Raw genomic sequence first — 17,814 nt, 5'->3', positions numbered from 1 at the left:
ATAGTACGGGTGTGGATTTCATGTATCTAGATTTTTAGAAACCATTTTACAAGGTGTCAGGAAAAGGCGTGTTAAAAGTTATCCCTACAAATCCGGTGGGTGGGTGTGTTTTATTATAGCAAAGCCACATCAGGCTATCTGCTGAGTCCATCAAGGGAAATCTAACCCTTGAATTTAGCACTGTAAATCCGTAGACTTACCGCTCTATCAGCGAGGGACAAGTCCGAGAGATAAAATGGCTATATGGTAAAAAGCAGACGGTTGATACATATGGCGATCAGTCAAATTGGATTAATATTACGAGTGATGTAGTACATCAAAACTTACCGCTATGTTCTTTATTTGTTTGTAGTTAAACACAAAAGCTACACAAAGAGCTATTTGTGTATCCAAACCCGGTTTCTAGCGTTGTAAGTCTGGAAACATGCCGCTGTGCTACTGGGAGGTAGGGACTTTGATCTCTTTCGATTTACATCAATGATATAGATAAAGGAATTGTCAATAGATTACTTAAATTCAATGATGTTATTACAGTTTTTGATGATATAGGCCATTTTGTGAGTTGGGTGAATTTATCCATTTTGGATATCATAATTTGATATAATGATTCTAATGGGAGAACCAATGAAAGAAAAGAATCTTGGAGCTATTGTTGTTCAGTATCTTAAGCCATTCAATGAATGTACTACAGTGAATTTTCTACCCATGGACAAGAGCTCGCTGTTTTCCTATTGTGCTGGTTTACTAACAATGACTCGTGGACAACAGTTTGCTGTATATCGGTAAGAAAAAAATATTTATTATTGAATCTTTAACTGTGGAATAACGAACTCTAATAAAAATAATTGTTCGCATTAACTATAACTTTATTAAAAAAAGATATTTTTACTATAAAATAAATATATAAAGATCACAGAAACAAACAGATACCGTTGGTAAAGGACTATCAGATTGGTTTTTTTGTTATACAACTTTTACTTCAGCTAAAATATGATTTATGAAAGGATAATAATAGGTTTATCACTGTCCTTGTAGATCTAATAAAAACCTTTTGTTGCTAAGATATCACAGGAAACATGTGACTCTATTGAATCTTCTGTTTATATTTCAGTATTTGTTATATAAAACATTGTGATTATTATTTTAATCAAACAGTAATTTCGATAAACAAATCTAAAACACTGAACAGTGTTTATCCTAAAAGTAATTTCAAAAATCATTTTTGGTTACAAACATAAATTAGAGAATAATTAACAAAAGACACAAATTATTTTGAAACAGCTTTACTAAAATAGGAATTTTATTGATAAGTATCTTGGAAGATACAATCTGTTCATTTCTTAGATAAATAGTTCTGTAGTGTTCAGGAATCTGATGTATTTCCACGTATTTGTCTTCTGGTAATATCCGATGCTGAAGAAAAGGAAAACAATATTTTAATGACACTGAAATACCTGTCAAACATTAAAAACAATAAATTATATATTCCAGTAATATCTAATGATGAATAAAACATTTACAACATTTTAACGACAGGCAAATACTGTTCAAACGTTAAGGAACAGTAAATTATACATTTCAGTAATATCTGATGATGTAGGCAAAAAACACAACACAATAATGATAGAGATATGGTTAAAAACCCTTTTACTCGTGCGTTTTCGACAGGTGGGTATTTCTTCTTTAGGTTACACTGATTATAAGTGCTAAACCATGCTCACCTAAGGGGTCTGTGTTGTCATTGTTCGTCCTGTTCCAGTTCCCGTTCTTTGACCGTTTGTTCCACCACCACCTCCTCCGTCTCTAGATGGCCCTCCCTTCAGGTTTTTACCTCTTCCTCTTCCACGACCAGCATGCATGGTGACAGTGGAGATCAAAGCTAGTTCCAAAAGTAGGACGAGGACTTGTTTCATGTCAGTAGGTGGATGCTAGTCGTTATTGTTACTTCAAGTTGGTTGTGATGGTTTATAATAATGATACACTTTGTAAAATAGAGTGGTTTATATACGTATTTTATTGTCCTTGTGTATCGTTTAATGAGTAATTTTGTGTCACATTTTGTGTTTCTTGGTATTTACTTGGGAATGAATCATCTACTAGTGTAATAACAAGTCACATTGAAAACAAAGCTGAGAATTCTTTAACAAACATGTTTACTCTATATTTTGGTATTTAAAGTATAATAATTCTCTTTAATGTATATTTAAACGTATATTTACAGTAGATTAAACTCTTACGATTTTACTCACTTAGTTAACAATTACTAAATAAAACCTAAGTCTGTATAGCTTTTCTACACACATACAAGATAAACAGAGATATGTATGCAAGCTACCATTAGTGTACAACTATGTGTGGATAAATACAGATAATGACAGATGTTGCTTTTGTAATAAGTACAAATACGTCATCTATCAGGTGTACAAATAAGGATAGTTATTCTCTTAGCATCAAATTTTACACACGCGATAACAAACCGTGTTTTCTTCAGTTTATGAATATTCGTTTCAATGTTTGAATGAAACTTTCGTTCATATTAGTTTACTAAACAAAATACTGTCCGAAATCAGAATTGTTTTTATTTCATTCTTAATGACGTAGTCCTGAATGAAAAAGTAACTTTAACAGATTCCTGTCTCATTCGAGTATTCATGTTTGATACGAAGCGCGTCTCACTGATTACTATTTTGATATTGCATCATATTAAGATATTATTTTTACGTCACTGATCCTAACACGATTTACTATTTACAGATATAGCATACTGCCATTTAGTTTCAAATTAGTTTCTCATTAAAATGGAGCATAAATAGTTCCAATAGACACACCCATAACCCGAGCACAACTTAAAGAAAGGTCCACCTTTCGAAAGTGCTCTGATTAAAGTGTTTTTAGTCGTTTCTGTCAAGACTTATTGGCCCTACGTGTTTTAATAACATCATGGTTTATAAGGGTAATTATATTAGCAAATTTGTGGTCACAATAACATTTCGGTGGTAAGTGATATATTAAAATGTCGAATCAGCACTTATTCAATGTTCTCCAAAATTGATATCAAGAATAAATATAGTTTTCAATCCCTCAGTAACTGACAATGAAAATAATAGATTCAGTCGTGTTTTATGTTTTTAGGCACACGTTTCTTACTGTAACAATACCATACTGTTATGGATATTTCTTGCCCCAATGCCAAAGTGTTAGGCAGGCGGATACAATTTTAACATAACACATTATGATGACATTCAATCTAATGATAGTGGACTTAGAATGGCAGCATTCTATTGTATAGTTGGTATATCTAATTTTCTTGAATATATTAAGCATCCCGTCGCTAAGGAGGCAGACACACGTCATGAAACATACAACGAAGTGAGGTAAATTTTAAAATTTAAAAGAAATTGTTTTGTGTTTTAATTTTTTCTTTCTATTAGTCAATAATATTATTTATTTACCTCAGTTTAATTTTTGCAACAATTATCTTCAACTTATTATAACGAATAATTTACCATGTTCAAAAATCAGTATAGGAGCGGGTCTCAAGATTTCAGGTTTACAGTGATGGCTGAGTTGTTTTGATTAGGGAACATAGTTTACGACCACATTTTAAAGAAACAAAAATGTCAAAATGTTCTACTTCTAATCCAGTTTAGCCACATATCTCTGGACAATGTTTAGATGCACCGTCTTTTCCTTAGGAAAGAAGAATTTCAAGCTTTTTATGTCCATTGTGAAAATCTGACTACTTAGGCATATGTTGACAAAATTTAAAGTACCTTCCTAAATGGCTTCACGTCCTTACACGTAGAGTGTGCTAACATTGTTTGTGGAGGAATGCAAGAAACAAATGTCGCTGCTATTGCATTAACACATAAATTCAAATGAATTTTTATTCCGACAGCCACTTCTGTGGTTAATTAGTACCAATTAATTAAAAGTGTGAAGCACTGTGGAAGGACATCAACAACTGAATGATGAAAACAGGTAACAAACCACCATCCTTATTTGTTATATCCTTACTCAGATCGTGGTTAGGAATAAGTCTTTAGACTTACAATTATAAAATCCGAAGTTCTATTACTGATGACTTACACAGAGCTAAGAAAATGAAAATAGCCAAAGACACAGTAACCTGAAGATGTAGACACATTTGGTATGTATTAGATTGTTTGTTTAGTTTTTTTGAATTTCGCGCAAAGCTACACGAGGGCTATCTGCGCTAGTCGTCACTAATTTAGCTGTGTAAGACTAGAGGGAAGGCAGCTAGTCATCACCACCCACCGCCAACTCTTGGGCTACTCTTTTACCAACGAAAAGTGGGATTGATCGTCACTTTATAACGCCCCCACGGTTGAAAGGGCGAGCATGTTTGGTGCGACTGGGATTCGAACCCGCGACTCTCGCATTACGAGTCGCATGCCTTGACCCACCTAGCCATGCCGGACCTACAAAAAAATAGTAATACACTGTTAAGTTAATTATATCTTCAGCAACTCAAAATTCATCACGCTCAAGGTGAACCCTCGATAAGATATCAAGGAAGTTTCAGACGAGATAAGAGACTCAGTATTGTTTGTAAATAACTTTTGTACATAGATCATTATTTGTAATAAACATTATTGTTTGTATATTAAAATATATTTGTACTAACAAAAATGTTTGTGTCATCCTTGTTGGCAAGTGTCATAAATTGTAGCACATTGTAATTTGTGCTGATTCATTCTTCCATATCATAAATAGAAGAATTGGTTCGTTCAGTTTTCTACTAGAGAATTATTCGAATTATAAAAGAAAAGTTTACATGAAATTCATTTTATTTTTTGTATATATCTATAATTTGAATACTCTTCTATTAATAGTTTATAAAACACTTCAAATTCATTTTAACTATTTGATAAATCATTTGGTTTTCTTCATGGAAAACATTTTTATAAAGAACGAAAATAATTTAACAGGTTTTAGAATAGTATCATTTTGGTAATGATGATGTCTGTAGGTTTTAAAATACTAGTATCTTGGTCATGAATAAATCGTTTTAAGGTTTTTAATTCTTCTGGAAAAGGGAAATTTCTGAAAACAAGGAACGAAGGAACGAGAGCTTTTTCTGTTTTCAGTGATGACGAGAAACTCACTTGTTGAGAAATTTATATGCAAAAACGGCTCGTTTGGGCTGATGAAGGTCGAAACGTTGTTCGCTCTTCTATGTAAAGTGTTTTCTCAGCCCAAACGAGCCGTTTTTGCATATAAATTTTTCTGTTTCCCTCCTCACACAGAAATAGCACCCAAAACATGTAGTGTTCACTTGCTGAACTACCTAAATATAAAGTGAGATTTATTCAATTTAAGAAGTGTTTATGCAGGACTATTTTTATAGTCTGATAATCAGAAAACTAACAGTAGGACTTTATTCAAGGAGCCAAATATACAGTTACATTAGTTTTTTATCAGAAAAATGGCTGTAAAACTGGCATCTAGTACGACTGTAATATCTACATAGCCATGCCATCTATTTCCTATGTTCAATGTTCACTGGATCACAGATATACTGAGTTAAGTGAGTATATAATAGCGAATTTATTAACCAGAGAAGAGAATATTTGTATTTGAAAAACAGGGATGTCTGGTAATTTTATTCTTCACCGAAACTTTAAACAGAATGCTATCTTTTTATTAATTTCGTCGAATAAGTCAAAATTGTGATGTTTGACATCCCAAGATATTTCAAACACGCCGTCGAAATTTGATTTATCGCCATCAGAGGAAGCCACAGTGAATTACTGGAGTGTGGATGTGAAGTGGAGAAGTAATTCTACTACAGCTGGCATTTCTCCAGGAAACAAACATTTCTCTTTTAACAAATGAACAAAGTGTATTACTAACTTGTGTGACATAGAAAATGGAAAACGACAGGTTTTATAAATTTGCAAATTGTTACATCATAATTATAATGATGCATTAATTAGGGATATTAATGCTCTTACAGCGAAACTTGAAATATTACAAGCATATAATTTCTTACAATTATGTTACACGAGAAGGAAGAAAAACAAAATTAGTTAACACTATATAATTTTCTCAGAACCTGCAGATGTGCAAGATCGGGAAAAGAAAGAGTCCTGTTTTGACATGGGTTTGCGAATGGACCGTAAAACACAGGAGTTCAATGATAATAAAAATAAAACAATGAAGACTAGTAGATGTGTGAGGCAGGATGAATAAACCGAAAGAGGTGATGGAAGAAAGTAACATGTTGCCATTAAGATACAAAACTAATTTTTAGATCTATCTATTGATGATTAGAGTAAATAGAAAATGCATTTATCATGGAAAACATTTTCAGAGTCAGAGTTAAAAGACAAACACAAACAGACAGAATATGAGTTAATGACGGATATAAGGGAGGGTTATACTGTTGATAGGGTTGATATAGTGGAAAAAGCACTCATTTGCAGTTGGTTAAATTTTGAAAAAGCGATATGGATGTATTTGTCTAATCTTTTCAAAAAGTAGTGTTAGCGGAGGAATGTCAGCTACCAGACATGATAAGAGAATCACTTATTTTGTTATCTGGGGAGGCATTAGCATCATACATTAAGATTGGGAGCAAAGAAAAATTGAAAATATTACGAGCGAGGTTTAAGAAACGGAATTAATTCTGCAGATTATTTGCAGGAAGAAAATTTGACATTGACAAGACTGTACATTTCATGTTAAAATAGACATTGAAAACTTGATCAAATAGACAAACTGACACAATTAGTAATAAAGTTAAAATATAGCAAGTCATCAAATTCACGTAATATAGTGACGTTACCAGATTAATAAGTATTGACGAGGAAACCAAGTGTTGAAAGTAGGTGAAAATCAAGCCAGTAGACATACTTACCACAAATAAATATAACTAGGTCAGTTCTGTCTAAGTAAATAAAGTGATACATTAGAAACCTCCATCACCTTGTTTCATGTGCTATCTAGTTAAACATGTATTGTTCAAACAGAACACGAAAACTATGGAGACAAAGAACACTATAGCGTATTGTATTGAAGACAGAGAGAACAAATTTCGAATAATGGTATAGAAGATATTATGATAAATGGAAAAGCAAGAGCTATTGGTAGTTGGTAGATGAAAGTGTTATTAAAATACTCACAGCAAATGAACTACAGCAGAAGTAGTGGTAACACATAACCAGTGTAACAAATCAATTAGATAGAATACTGAAACATGGATAGTAGTTAAATAATAAATACTTCATGAAGTAAATAATGACGAAATGTAAACCGTTAATAAAATAGGGAGAAGAAATAATAAACGGTTATTATAATATGAGAATCTGGATATATGTCACAGTGAACTTATCACTAGAGGTCAGAAACCTACGGTAGAATTATTATCACTGATGGGAAGGCATTAATGTAATGAGAATGATACAATAAATACCAAGGAAAGAACGTTACTCCAAAGGAATGTTACAGCCAGCATTAGAATTAGAACATAGCACAATGTTTGTTGGACATTCAGATATGGATGCAACGAAAGATGAAACCATTGAAAACTATTACTAGCCATCTGTGTATGGAGATAAAGATTCTTATATATAAAGCTGTCAAAATATACCAGTTAGTTAGAAAGATACACAATAGTAGACATGTATAACAAGCAGAATGAGATTCTATACAATGATATTAGACATGTAGAATCAGCTGAATAATATTCTACAGAAGCAGAAAAATAGCGTGAAAACTGACAGTAATAATCTCGTAGGTTGGGATTCCTCAAGAGCTGATGTTAGATTTACGTAGTAATGTTTACTAAATAATAATACAAAATTTAGGGCAGGCAATAGGACTATAAATGAAACACTTTGGTGTTTTTCCTATGGGAGCAGTCAACTCCTGAGATATGTTTGCAGGTTGCAAAGAGTAATATGAATATGGCACATTGTGGGTTTCAGTACCCACAACTTGTTCATTTATGTTTTTACTTTTCTTATTTTATTATTTATTATTTTTCGTTGCATGTGACCGTTTGAGAAAGAAAGTTAATACTCATAGATGGTGCATCCCACTGCTCTGTGAGTCCTACTTTTGCAACCACTTCAAAAAGACAGGAAACATCTTATATCCTCATCATAGCCTGTGTTCTGGTGGCTTTGCTTTTGTACAGAGTTTTGATTAAGGCTTGTTTTGTATTACAAATATGTTTTATTTCATTATAAGTTTGATCCTACAAATTTGCTCAGTCCTTCCTTTTTGATGTAAATATTAACTAAACTGTCTAAATAATTTATTACGAGTTAAAAAGGAGATTTTAAACTGTTATAGAAGAGGTCCCAGTGGTTAAATACACCATGGAATGTAACAATATGATGTGGTATTTCACACAGTATTATCTCTATAGACATTAATGTGTGTCGAGTAATTACAGTGTTACCTTAGTTTGAAGATAATGTATTTATAAGGTTTAATCTGTTTCCAGGCATTTAAATTCAAGACATATTCAGTGGCTGAGAACAGTTTCGGTAATATGGAAGTGTTTCACGATATAACTTGTGATTTTGACAGCAATGATGGGACATGCTATAACCCTCCAACTGAAACCTGCAATGAACTTATTTACATAACGTTTCTCCAGATCTCCAGATAAAACCTAGTTTATTCTCCGCATGCACACAGTAAAAAAGTACAATTAATTACTATGGAAAAAACTGAAATTCGTGATATGATTTGTATTGATGTACAAAAACTTTTAATTACTTTTCCATTATTTACAATTTGTTACCCTCTTATAAGTTACAAAAAAGCAATCTGCTCATTACCTTTGAAGGAGTTTCAAAATGACAAGGTTTGTAATTTTGTTGTTTTCTGACAATAATTATATTTGCTCAGGCTGCAAACTGAGAAGTGATGCATTAAATTAATTTTGATTCTCCTTTATTATGTTTATAAAGAATACTTGATTATGAGTTCCAATAAAAATTTCTAGGTTTATCAGCAGCTTTACTTAAAACCTCTAGATACCTACCTTGTAGCTTAATATTGGAAAATGTCACTACCACAGCAGCTTCTTGGATATAAAACATAGCAATTGTCAGTCAGGTCTTCAAAGAAATTTATGCGGTCTTGATGACATTCTGTAAGCCCTGACATAGTGTGATCGGGATTAACCTTTTGCCGCTTGCTGATAATATCAGCAGCAGGTTATCACAGAGACGTATTGTTCTTGGTATACATATACAGTAAATGCCATTGAAATAATAAGCTTTATGTAATTTCAGATTAAATTAATGTACCTATATAAGCAGCTGTTTTATGTGGGATGAAATTCTCCTGCAGTGTTAAGAACCTAAAAGAACAAACCAACATTTACTATTATGGAGTATATATAGTTGCAAATCTACAGTATGACTTAAATAAGTCTTACAAATCATAAATGATCAAGTCTGATTGTAAGCACTTGTCTGTAATGGCAGACTCATTGCTCTTAACTTTAACCTTCTGTTCCTAGAAACGTTTCTTAAGACGACTCTGAACCAAGTAGTTTAGAAATAGTAGATATTTTATTTTCACCTAAAACATTGAATGAATTTTTATTTCTTAAAAAGTAATAGAAGTGCTATTTAAGAGATGTTTTCTTGTAGAAAAGACAAATAGAAAGTTCACTAACATAAGTTTCAGTATTAAATGATAAAGAGAAAAAACAAACATGCAAATCAGGTACATATTGTAATGATGTAAGAAAAACACTAGGTAAAAAAATCAATTAAAGAAAAACAAAATATAGGAGTTTGAGAGTGTTTACAATAGAATAACTTATTGTTTAATTTTAAAAGTATAATAAAGAGAACAGACTACTAATATTCATCACTGGTACAACTCACCATTTCAAACAATACAATAGTCCTCTTCCACTAGATGGTTCGTGTTTAACCTTCCAGTCCTCTTTACCTCAAGATTGATATCTGCAATGCTAAACATCTTTTTTTTCGATCATTTAGTGGAAATGTGTACAAAGAAAGCATACTCATATCAAGAATTTCAACTTACATTCTTTGTCCAGTGAATAATGTCACTCCATGATTTTTGTTCACTGACAGCATTGGTCATCAAACATTTTCAATCATTATCATACTTTGTCAACCAGGAATAATATAGTTATAACCCATTTAACCTGGACTCTATATACAGTACTAAAACATACCTAGGAGTGAATCCACTGAGATCTTACTACACCAGTTAAGTGTCTAGTTTATTTTAAGTAATTCTATAGCTACCCCAATGCACCAATTCTTTAATGATTTTTATTTTACGATTTTCCAATCTTAATTCAGTCCAACCCTTTTTAAAAACAAATAGATTTACTTTAGTTTCTCAGATTCGATTATTTATTACTGCGATTTTATCTGAATCTTTTTCAGTCTTCGAATTCTGTTGTATTCTCTGTTTCTGTTTCCAAAACTTAGTTTACTTCAAATGTTTAGAGTTCCCAAGTTTATGTTGAAAATACTGTATTCAGTTAGAGAGAGAAAAATGATACTTTTCTATAGACTTTTACAAAGCAGAATAATTAGGATAAAGAGCATTTTTGAGTCACATCTAACACATAGTACCTCAGTACACACCCACACTATCCCCTTACTATCTGTGCAAAGTTTTAGGTTCTCTTCTCTTGGATGCATTGCAGTCATATATACAACTTGTCATAATGTTAATGGCTAACTCTATGTAACCAAGTTATCCAGCTCAGACAGTTCTTTTTTCAGTTTGAATCTTAAAACGTGTAAACAGATAAACTGTTGTTTCATGAACAGAAACCAGAAGTGTGTTAGTCATTAGTTTGGTGCCAAATCTTCTCATTACCTCCATATGATCATTCCAACGTACTGGTCATTCTGAAAGTCCATTGACCAATGAAACTAAAGTGGTGACCTGAAAATGAACATATCCAGTAAGGTAAGAGATTGTACATCTTCACTAATGACAGCACCAGAAACAAACTCTACAGTCAAGATTCTAAAGGTTGTCTTGTGGTCTTTCTACAAAACACGGTGATGTTTCCTTCTTCAACATTCAATAACTTTATTGGTGCTGTCTTTCTCATAGTTCCCGGGACCTACTGAAAGTTACATCTTGTAATGTTCTTTGGAGAAACACAGTAAACCTAAAATTAAAGAAAAAACCAGGTAAAGAACTAACTGTACCTCAGTAACGAATGACACCATGTGAACTAGATGTACTTCCAAACTGAAATTAAAAGTAACAAGTATTTTCATTTCTTGCTTTTATGGTTCATATGTCATGCTGTGTTCTAGCCAAGAGAGTGCATAATTCTACTCGTGATTCATGGCATGCGCACGTTTTACTGATTTCTAGTACTCGTCTGGATAAATAGTAACCAATGTTCATATCTCTAGTATTTGCTTAGATAAACAATCATCTATGTTCTGATCGCTAGTATTTTCCTGGATAGATACTGTTGTGTGTTACGATCCTTAGCACTTGCCTGATTAAAAATATGCTCAAATTACGTTTTCTTACAATAAATAGTTACAGGTGTTCGTATATCACTCTATAGTCTTAAATACATTGTTCCCAAACTTCTAATCTGTAACAGTTGGGGATTGTCAGTAATAAAATACATCCAGATATTTGTATCATGATCACATTAAAATTTGACATTAATCCTTCTCTCTAAATATTCCACTTCTATAAATACACTATAAAACTGAATACGCACGTTTCGAACCTAAGAACTTTCATTTTGAGATCAGGTACAAGATTAGAAGTCGTGAATTGTTGCACTACACTTTTCTGATAACTTATATACAGCTGTTGTATACTTGGTATGATCTTGTGTTTAAGGCACTCAACTCTGAATTTAAGGGTCATAGGTTCGAATCTCCGTCACCAAAATACTTGCCCTTTCATCCATGGGGCATTATATGCGACGGTCAGTCCCATTATTTGCTAGTGAAAGCATAGTCCAAGAGTTGGTGGAGATGGTGTTTAGCTATCTTTCCTCTAGTTTATGGTTGCTAAATTATGAAAAATAAGTAGAGATAGCCCTTGTCCTGCTTTTCGCAAAATTCAAACCAAAGCGATATATCTGTGGATTTAGAAGGCTAGACACCAGGTTTTGACATCCGTGGTGGGCAGAGTACGGATAGCTCATTGTGCAGTTAAGTGCTTAACTTCAACCATTTCGAACCACATTTTATGTGTGTCCTATCCTCCGCTAGGGGTGATTTGTTTTTGAATTTCGCGCAAAGCTACTTGAGCGCTATCTGCGCTAGCCGTCCCTAATTTAGCAGTGTAAGATTAGAGAAAAGGCAGCTAATCATCACCACCCACCGCCAACTCTTTGGCTAGTCTTTTATCAACAAATAGTGGGATTGACCGTCACATTATAACGCCCCCAGGGCTAAAAGGGCGAGCATGTTTGGTGCGACGGGGTTTCGAACCCGCGACCCTCAGAATTGCTCTATTCCAGAGTTGATAGTAAATGCTGCTTGTATCTATCTATCAGTTCAAAATTAGGGAAAGTTAGCACAGAGACCTCTTGCGTACTTATGTTCAAATATACAAGTAAAACAAAATTTCGTTTTGTCGCGTCAATAATAGTTCAGCGGGCTTATGACACTAAAGTCAGGAATTCGATTTCTCGCTGCAGACAGAAAGTATAAAGTAAAATATGTAACTTTGTGATAATCTAAGAAACAAAACATATCTAAGTATTACTTAGATATTAATTAAGAATTTGCACTTCACCAAAAATTAATCACATTATTAATTAATCTTTAATTAATAAATCTCCCCCTGTAACACTTCAACCACCCTCCCTCATGGTATTGTCCTTTGCAGATACTACATTGTCAGCAAGATCTGCTCACATCTCTAATCATTTCTGGGCAATGGACGTAACTAGTGGATCTATCTGCTATCGTCTTTGCTCTTAGGTGTCCTTGCACAGTCAACTCGTGAATTTGTTTCATCAGTTGAGTCCTGTATTCTGTTGTTATGATTTGCTACACTTCCCCAGTATAATTTCTCTGTTTGAATTGGTACAGCAATTCCTTCTAATACTCTGCTCTATAAGTGCTTTATCCCTTTGTCTTCTGCTCGAATTTGTCCCATATATTGTCAAAAAGATTGTGCAGTGAAAAGTGTTTCTTTTATGCTTCCTTCAATTCCTGCAAACCAACATTCGTGATATCACCTTTTAACCTTTGTAAGATCTTCGTGTTATGTTTGCTCTTATTTTCTTGAGTTCTATTGGTGACTGCCAATGCTTCTTCGTTTATATGTTTTTCATACATATAGTCTTTGATAGGTCTGATATAGCACTCCCTTTTGTTTCTCTATTCTGTTGGTACCGTCTCCTTTGTCATCTGTTAAATTTTCTCCCAGGCATTGTCCCAAAGTTTCTGCAATGGAGGGACTTTCTTTCATGATTCCTTCAGTTCCTACAAACCTACATTCGGGATGTCCCCTTTTTGACACTTGTAAGGTCTTGATGTCTTCCTTGCTCTTCTTTTCTTGATTACTAGTGGTGACCACCAATGGTTCATCAATCTTCTTTCGGTCTGGTATCTGAGTTTCTACTAGCTGGTATGTTTTAAACAATTTGGTCAAATATGGATGTCTTATACTGTTGTCTCCAGGTCGCTCACATAATATAGTGCATTTATCTTTATTTTTTTTATGGGACACTTTCTCATTGTCCCATCAATAAGTACACACACACACACACATGTGTAGTTTGCTTCTCATTTGGTCATAATATAGTAGACTGGTTCTCACTACTGCAAACAATTTCTTGTAGGCACTTCACTCTTTTGTCCCCAACATATTCTTCTCTCACTGGCATGTTGTGATTTGTTGGTACTTAAGAATATCTGTAACATGCTCCAATCACTATTGGCACTGTTGATCCATTTGTTAACTCAAGTCGATTGTTAGTCGTGTACTGATGATTAACCATGGAAATGGAACTTCCTTCTCATTGTAAATCTGGTGTCTTTTATTGATTCTGTTTCTTTTGGCAGCAGCATCTATGCTTACAGTCAAACTTTCCTAGTTTCTTAACAACACCATCTATAGAAGTTGCTATAGCAGCTTTATGCTGAGATTTCTGCTGTTGCTTGTTAGTAATGGACTTCCATTCCTTCGCAACGTTACATATTTTATAACAAATATAACATTTCTTTACCCATTTGTCTGTTAACCCCATGTAACCTTTGGTAGACTCCTGTTTCTAGTCAACTACTAGTTTTTGTTTTAAATAATAATCTCTTCAAAATAAGACAAACGTATGTACAAAAATTATTTACACCATGAAATGCTACAGTTGTATCCAAAACTATAAATAATTAATCTTTATTTTCAAATATTCACTTAGGCTGATTCAATTACTTTAGAATATAATTGACAATATAAACTATTTTTCTCACAGTACTAACTTTTACTCACAGTACTATTAGTAAATTATTCACTTAGTAAGTACCCCATCGGTTACAACAGTTGAATCATAACTTTAAAAAATTGTCTACTTCTCATCAAAATCCACAGAGAATGGTTCAATTAATATAGATCCCCCTTTTACAATACAAATTATTATATTTATTAAACTTTAAAACTAACTTTACCATATCGCTCGATATGGTTACTTATTCTCACACCAGCTAACTTCACGTTTTCTCTCATTGACTAATTTTCTGAGAAAAGAACAATTTTTCTCAATCTAGCTCACAGTTGGTTGGTAGCCCATATATTTATAAATTGTTCACTTATTTTGCAGAACTTGATCCTGCCATCGTCTGTAAGCCATCAGTAGACTACTCTGTGGCAGCAGTAACTGACTGTATTATGCAGACAGATGCTCAGTGTATTCCTGAAATCTTGACACATTTTCCAAGATATCTTTGCCCGTAGTGGTATCCTGTTTGCCACATGGCATTGAAGGCTCCAAAACTGGCCTGGAATACTTTTCATAGGTATTTCACACTCTTACACTGTATCACCTTCCAACAGGCTTGTGCACATGCTCCGTGGGCAAGACGTCAAAGCCAGAAGGAATCTTGGATCAAGTTCACGACCAGCATATCTTCTACTACTGCTTCTAAAGTCATATGGAACATGTTTTGAAAGGTCAGTGGGCAAGATGTGAAAGCTTTTGCTGGGTATCTAGTGCTTCTGCTTCTTCCTCCACCTTCTTAGCCATCAACACTTGGGCAGAGCAATCACTTCTTTCCTTTCGATCTGATTATCTCTATGACTGTAATCATCCCTTTTTGCTGGTGGAACTCAAACTGGCACTTCATTGATCTGGCAGTACATCATTTGGACCTGATGATGCACACTATGAGATGCTGTGCCATCCATCTCCTGCTTCTCTTGCTATTCTTCTGATTGTTTTTAACAAGATCTGGCAGGAGAATGTTTTTCCTGATGCTTGGCACCAGGCTATTGTTCTACCTTTCTCTAAGCCTGGGAAGGATCCCAAGACTCCTTCAAACTACCATCTAATTGCTTTGACGAGCTGTCTCTGTAAGACCTAAAGAAGGATGGTGAATGTTATCTTATTTGGTTCCTCGAATCAAACAACCTTTTCTCGCCCACCCAGTGTGGATTCCCACTACAGCACTCCATCATGGACCATCTTATTTGACTTGAAACTTCAATCAGAGAAGCCTTTCTCAAATGACAACATCTTATATCAATATTCTTTGACACTGAGAAGGCTTATAATACAACATGGAAATGTGGCATTTTGCGAGACCTCCATATATAGGGTTACGTGGCCATTTGCCATTTTATTAATTTTTAATGGACTGATGATTCCAAGTTTGTGTTGACTTGACACTTTCCCATTTTCTATTTTGCAGGAACTTGGAGCCCCTCAGTGTTGTGTCTTGAATGTCACACTTTTCAATAAAAGATGAATGCCATCACTGAACAACTCCCTCTTACTGTTGCAAATTGGCTCCATGTTGATGACGTTGACACCTCATATCAGTTATGAAACATAAGGTATATTGAGCGGCAACTACAGACTGCCCTCAATTGTTTACTGAAGTGGACCACAGCAAACGGTTTTAACTTCTTTCTCTCTAAAACTGTTTGCATGCACTTTTGCTGCTAATGGGGTATTCACCCTAATCCTGAACTCCATGTTGGTGAAGATGTGCTGCCTGTGGTCCCTGAGACAAAGTTCTTGGGGCTTATCTTTGACCATAAGATGACCTTTATACCACACATCAAGCAGCTGCGGGTCAAATGTAGAAGAGCACTGAACATTCTTTGTGCCCTCTCTTTCAGAACTTGGGGAGCAGATCAATGTTCTGTGCTAAAGATATATCATGCTCTTATTCGATCAAAACTCGACTATGGGTCATTGGTCTATGGCTCTTACAGGATCTTGGCCTTAAAGTGGCTGGACCCCATTCATCATCGAGGATCTCAGCTCTGCATTGGGGTTTTCTGCAGTTCCCCAGATCAGGGCTTATACATAGTGTCAAGAACCTTCTTTGCACCTCTGCCATTTGCAAATGTCTTTACTATATGCTTCAAACTTTGTTCCTTTTCAAAGCATCCCACCTGGGATTGTGTTTTCCTTCCTCGGTGGGCCATAATTTTTCAGAACAGACAATCTGCCATAGCTTCTTTTGGCCTTCATATCCAGACACAGTAGGATGAATTGGGTCTGTCCTTGGATAACATTGCTGTATCTGCTGGTTAGCCCTTCCTACCATGGCTTCTTAGTCCCCAAATGTGGACTTATCATTAAGTCATCTGAGAAAAGCAGATACTCCCGATTGGAAATATTGTTTGTTATTTGCTGAACATCTTTCAAACCATTTTTCCATTCCTATTTATACAGATGGTTCGAAATCAGGTGACTGTATGGGCTCTGCAATGGTTTATTGTGGTTTGATGGTTGTGTGCAGAATCCCCTCTACAGCTTCTGTGTTCACTTCTGAACTGTATGCTGTTTTTCTTGCCCTGGATCTCATAGAAACTAATCAGTACTCAAATTGCACTCTTTATAATGACTTGCTTACTTCTCCAGTGGCCCTGGAATTACTTCATATCAGTTCACACCCTGTTCTTGTCGATATTCAAAAGCAAGTGGCCCATTTCTGTTTAACATTTACTTCTATCATTCTTCGCAATATCAGGCTACGTTGGTATTTTCGGGAACAAGCTCGCTGACACCACAGCTAAATCTATCTGCTCTGGCACTATTACTGCTATGCCTGTTACATACATAGACTATGGTCCTGTATTCAAGACTTGGCCATGTGACAGTTGGCAGTCGACTTAGATCCAGGAACGTGAAAACAAACTTTTCCAAATAAAACCCTGTATTGGACTTTGGCCGTCTTGCTACCATAAGGATTGTAAAGAGGAAGTTATTCTAACTAGACTACGCATTGGTCACGGTTCTTTAACTCATTGTTTTCTTTTGTTTGGAACTGATACACCAATGTGTTGTCTGTGTAACACTGAGATCACAATACGCCACATTTTACTGTCTTGCTACTGTTATGACTCTCAACAATAGCACCATTTCAAACACTTTCTGTCCCAGGGTTTGTCCATAACATTAGACAGTGTTAATGTTCATGGTGACACTGTCCACTTTGGAAATGTTTCTAGTTTTTTTAAAAGCCATTAATCTTTTTAATACCATTTAAGGTTTTTAATTTACACATTAGACTTTTTTTAATGTGATTCCCTTTTAAGAATCACAGTTCATCTAGTTTGATTTGAAATTAGAAAATGGCTGTAACGTCAAATAACTCGACATCAGAACTG

General features: G+C 34.5%; 1 protein-coding gene across 5 annotated transcripts in view; it reads right to left on the bottom strand.

The window, feature by feature from the left end:
• LOC143236883 (techylectin-5B-like) overlaps nt 1-17,814 on the bottom strand; it is a 263,403-nt gene that overhangs the window by 153,188 nt on the left and 92,401 nt on the right. The gene's annotated exons all lie outside the window — the stretch shown is intronic.

The sequence above is a fragment of the Tachypleus tridentatus genome, chromosome 13, assembly GCF_004210375.1.
Source record: "Tachypleus tridentatus isolate NWPU-2018 chromosome 13, ASM421037v1, whole genome shotgun sequence".
NCBI lineage: Eukaryota > Metazoa > Arthropoda > Merostomata > Xiphosura > Limulidae > Tachypleus > Tachypleus tridentatus.
The sequence above is the reverse complement of the archived record's forward strand: the minus strand, read 5'-3'. Positions and strand labels throughout refer to the sequence as shown.